The following is a 6000-nucleotide window of genomic DNA, read 5'->3' as shown; positions in this document are numbered from 1 at the left end:
AGCTCACTGTGTTTATTTTCGAGTATCATTTACTGATTCTTAGTGTGCAAGCTGGGTGAAATGGTTTGTCTATGTATAATTTGAACACCAATGTCATCCCTAATATTGACCTACGAGGCGTTATTATCCATTCATATTACGATTCAATTACTTAAACGTCGGTATCCATTCCTTTAACGATTCAACTAATTAAACGTCGTTAACCAGTCATTTTACGATTCTTTAGACGTCATTATTCATGTTTATTCGGACTGTATCATTATGGGTTTTCTTTTATTTAAACAGTTCCTTTATAATATTCAAAAGCGCTGATTTTCTAGGAAATGTGTATTTATTATAGGTTACTGCATTTGTACGGGAAAATATGAACGAGTTTTGGGATGGAATACTGCACCACCTTGGTAGTGCATTATATCCTTCCGACAAAACGAGTTCATATTTTCCCATACAAATGCAGTAACCGTTTTATTATATGTTCATTTTTTTTATTCTACCTAAGGTTTATTTATATAAACAATATACACTACAAGAAACAACGTAAATGAATGTATGCCCCATTCCAAACTAAATATACAAGCGCAAATTCATCATTACACAAATCAACATTATTACTGCGCACATAACTCCGCCCAGATAAATTTGAACTTAGTCGCGCGCTCGACATAACTTTTGAAAGAAAATGGCGTGTCTAGTTAAAATTGAAATTTGGAGTTGTATTGTGAATGAATGTGCATTGCAACAACTTTTCCATTTGATCTGGAATGAATAGATTTTGGAATTTTTCTCGATTTTAGGAAATTTCGTGATTATTGACTGGATTTGTATATGACGATTCCACATGAAATACATCAGATTGAAACTACGAAGAAGCGTGTTGACATCTGCGAATGTGTTTCTGTTCCTGTCATTGAATGTTTGAAATCACAATGTGGGAAAAATATGACGTCTTTCAATTGCAATTATCAAAACGACGCTATGGAATTTAATGCTTATTTCATTTTGAGTGCAGTAAGGAGGATGCAATTGCACTTATCATCGAAATCATAGCACAATTTCGAAATGTGTAATCCAGATTGAAAACCTATGACATGGCTCATGTCATTCGGATTTGCAGAATTAATTAATAAAAACATTTTGAGGAAATTCAGGATGTAAAACTGTAAGTATCTTTTATTTTGCCATTCTTATCACCAGCTAAATAAGAGAGTATTTGACTTGTCACTTGTATGTTATTTGTACGAACCTTATTTTGAGTCTGTTATATACTGTAGCTAGCCTAAATCCGTAACATTGTATCAACGCGGAATGTGCCAAAACAGCTGGTATGTGGCAGTCCACGAAACATCTGTTTTAGTTTATTCAGAAACAAATTAAAACAACCACAACGTAAAGAGCCTCCTACGTGAGTGTACATGATTTGTGTACAAGTCAAAAGTGCTGGCGTCTGCGTCCATTGTTTGTTTACAATAGAAAGTAGTTCCTTTATGCACGTGAATGCTATATGTGTATTGTCGCGCGAGTTCAGTATCGGTTAATACCGAACGATTCTGACAATGTAAAGTTAACGGGGGAAAAAATGAGCATATAGTAACGATAAAATATTTGATGTTCTTAAAGCCTTGTTTAAAATAGTATTGTATCAAATAAGGAGTCTAGAAGCACCTTACTACCCAGTGAATCAAGCATCGTCAATACTTACTTGAGGCTGGCTTGATTTCGATCTTGTCTCTATTTCCAGGGACCTGAAGACAACCCTCTTTGTGAACGAAAAGGTCATAAAACACACTAATAAGATTCCTATACTAAAAACATTACTATCATGGATTCTTGAAACCCCGCAAATATATTAATGCGGATTGCTCCTTCGATAACCAAACCATCCAAACGTTGTGTCTGTATTAACTTTTCATACTCTGTGAATCAAAACGTTTTGTCCGCAGGCACTTTCCATACTCCCTTAATCAAAACGTTATATCTACAAAATCGCATTACTCTATGAGTCAAATGTTTTGGCTAAGCACACACTCCATAATCGATAAATCAAATGTTTTGTCTGAAGGCAGTCTTCATAATCCATAAATCAAACGTTTTGTCTGATGGCAGTCTTCATACTCCATAAATCAAACGTTTTGTCTGATGACAGTCTTCATACTCCATGTAACAAACGTTTTGTCTGATATCAGACTTCATACTGAATAAATCAAACGTTTTGTCTGATGGCAGTCTTCATACTCGATGAACATTTAATGGATCTAATGACTAGGCAAATTGTGTTCTTTTCAAAAGGCGCCAAAATTGTCCTAGAATTTGCGCTGTATACAAGAAATTAACACATTATCTCAACATATATGTATGCGTGTGGGTCTGTGTGTCTATGTGTGTGTGTGTCCGTGAGTCGACGTGTGCGTGTCTGTTGGCCAATGTGCATGTGTCTGTGTGTCTATTTGTGTGTGTAAGTGGGTTTATGTGTGTGTGTCTGTGGGTTTTGTGGGTGTGACTGTGTGTCTATTTGTGTGTGTGTGGCTGTGGGTCTATGTCCTGGTGTGTCTATGGGTTCATGTGTGTGTATGTGTTTGTCTGTAGGTATATGTGTGTGTGTCTGTAGGTATATGGGTGTTGCTGTGGGCCTATGTTCGCGTGTGTCTGTTGACCTATGTATGTGTGTCTGTGGATCTATGTATGTGTCTCTGTGCGTATGTGTGCGTATGTGTGTGTGTCTATGGTTTTATGTATGTGAATGTGGGTATGTTTACTTTTTATGTTGGTCTATGCTTGTGTGTCTGTTGGATTATGTGTGTGTGTCAGTAGGTATATGCATATGTGTATGTGAGTCTATGTGTGTTTATGTGGGACTATGTGTATGTGAGTCTGTGGACCTATGTATGTGTCTGTGGATCTGTGTATGTGTATATGTGGGTCTATGTGTGTGTGTCTGTGGGTCTATGTGTGTGTCATTTGGTTAATATGCGTGAGTCTGTGGGTCCGTTAGTGTCTGTCTGTGGAATATGTGTGTGTGTGTCCGTGGGTCTAAGTTTATGTGTGTGTCTTAGGACTATATGTGTGTGTCTGTATTTCTATGTGTGTTTATGTGGGTCTATGTGTGTGTCTGTGAGTACTTGTGTGTGTTTGTGGGTCTATGTGTGTTTGCGTGTCTGTGGGTTTATAAGTGGTTGTCTGTGAGTGATAGTCTGTGTGTCTGCGGGTCTACGTGTGTGTATGGCTCTGGGCCATTGTGTGTCTGTCTGTGGGTCAATGTGTGTGTCACTTTGGGTCTATGTGTATGTGTCTGTGGGTTTTGTGTGTGTGACTGTGTGTCTATTTGTGTGTGGCTGTGGGTTTATGGTCCTGGTGTGTCTATGGGTCCATGTGTGTGTATGTGTGTGTGTGTGTCTGTAGGTATATGTGTGTGTGTCTGTGGGTATATGGTTGTGGCTGTGGGCCTATGTTCGCGTGTGTCTGTTGACCTATGTATTTGTGTCTGTGGATCTATGTATGTGTCTCTGTGCGTATGTGTGTGTATGTGTGTGTATGTGTGTGTGTCTGTGGTTTTATGTATGTCAATGTGGGTATGTTTATTTTTTATGTTGGTCTATGTTTGTGTGTCTGTTGGATTATGTGTATGTGAGTCTATGTGTGTTTATGTGGGACTATGTGTATGTGAGTCTGTGAATTTATGTGTGTATCTGTGGATCTATGTGTGTGTATATGTGGGTCTATGTGTGTGTGTCTGTGGGTCTATGTGTGTGTCTCTGGGTTTATATACGTGAATCTGTGGGTCTGCTAGTGTTTGTCTGTCGTATATGTGTGTGTGTGTCTGTGGGTCGAAGTGTAGGTGTGTGTCTTGGGACTATAGGTTTGTGTCTGCAGGTCTATGTGTGTTTATGTGTTTATATGTGTGTGTATTAATAGTATTATCTCAAGTGATGACGAAAATAACCAAAAACAGACTGCTGCAATATAAAGCAATCAGCAACATTCCAAAGGACAAGACCGGTGTCTGGTTAGGGACAAATGATTTGCGAGTGTATAATGATAGTGACCGTTTTAACTCAGCCAGACACTCGGTCCTGTCCTTAGAAAATTTGTCTATTGAGTAAACTCACAGATGTACAGAAAATTAACGTGGCCAAAATGAACAAAAACATCCTATGCCGCCGATAACAGCACGTACTGAATTTGGCTTAAATGAAATGATCCGGTTATTGCTTTTATGGAAACTCGTTCTGTTTTGTTTACTCTGCACGTATGTGCTATGTCTTCATTGTGGCATGTAACTAATTGTTTAATATTGTTGCTGTTGTTCAATTGCAATTCTCAGTCTTGACCTCATCCCTATTTTGGATAGTCCATGTTCTCCTCGCCAAAGTATACATAACCTTTGTTTTACGCTTGACTGTGTTTGCTTGTTTGAGTCCGTGTACGTGTGCGTGTGTATGTGTACTGCATTGTCCCATGGGGAAAACTTTGTTTTGATGAAAATGAGCGAAAACCTCGATTTCTTTCCTTACCGTGTTAAATCGTTCGTCATTATATAATGTCTACTGTTTGTGCGGGCTTTCATTTTATTTATTTTGAACTTCATAATCTTGTGCGTTTTAAAACCTATACATTCTTTACATTGTTTTGACTAATATAAGAAAGTCTTCTTCCCAGGCCAGCTTTTATCAATTGTATTTCTTTGTTAATGTTTTAAGGACAAGTAAAAACATTAAATAATATTGAAAATTAAAAGAAATATATGATATTATTTTACCGATTATATAGTTTTTTGGTTCAATAAATGTCTAGATTCTGAGACTCAATGCCTTCAGAGATTTTAAAAACTAAAGACGTCTCAATCAGTTTTTAAGAGACATTTTAGTGGTTTTCTGTGAAGGAAAACAAGAGATACCAGTGAAGATCTGAAAAGGTTATAGGTAGATATTTTGCAATGAAAGCAAGAAGTCGAAATGTGTCAACATATTTCGACACAAAGACGAATACGGCGTGTTTTCCCGACTTGAATGAGAAGAAAGCTTTAATATTCGATTCGGATTCTTATAAACAACCGATTTTAATGTTTTATGTAATTTCCATGAAGTCATGTTGAGCGTGCTCTTATTTCTGATATCTTTGCCAGCAGGCCGTCTTCCACAAAAATAAGGCATCAATGTTTAAGATTTTACAATTAAACGATAAAATAATGTTACACATTTACCAGCAGAAGATAACAAATGTCGCAAATATGTTTCAGAATGTGAAGCAATAAAGATTTATAAACAACCCGTCAAGTAAACAGAATACAAAAGAAAATTACTTTTCTAATTTCCAGAGCAGAAATGGACACTTAATTCCTTTAATAACTATACATTGTAAGAGGTCCAACACAACGTCATCTGCTGCTTGCGGGAACGTAATTATTATTAGCTCTACCTAAAATACACTTCAACTTAGATTAATGTAATTAAATAAATGTTTGGTTTAAATTTAAATTAAGTAAATGCATGATTGGTTTAATAATAACTGTAATTAAATACATGTCTGTTTAAATTTGAATTAATTAAATCCATGTTGGGTTTAAATATCAATTAATAGTATACATATTTAGCTTAAATTTAAATGTAATGAAATACATGTTTGTTTAAATTTAAATTAATTAAATACATGTTGGGTTTAAATTTAAATTAATTAAATACATGATTGGTCTAAATTTTAATGTAATTAAATACATGTCTGATTAAATTTTAATTAATTAAATGCGCATTTGGTTTAAATTTAAATGAATTAAATACATGTTTGGTTTAAACTTAAATTAATTGACACATGTTTGGCTTAAATTTAAACGTAATTAAATACATATCTGTTTAAATTTTAATTAATTAAATGCGTGTTTGGTTTAAATTTAAATTAATTAAATGCGTGTTTGGTTTCAGTTTAAACCAGAATAATAATCTGGAGCTGTTGCAATTATTTTCTTGTCCCTCAATTATTTTCAGAACTTTCTGGTCACGTGCGTAGTCA

Source organism: Sinohyriopsis cumingii, chromosome 5 (genome assembly GCF_028554795.1).
Source record: "Sinohyriopsis cumingii isolate HCF-2022 chromosome 5, ASM2855479v2, whole genome shotgun sequence".
In the NCBI taxonomy this organism is placed as follows: domain Eukaryota; kingdom Metazoa; phylum Mollusca; class Bivalvia; order Unionida; family Unionidae; genus Sinohyriopsis; species Sinohyriopsis cumingii.
The sequence above is the reverse complement of the archived record's forward strand: the minus strand, read 5'-3'. Positions refer to the sequence as shown.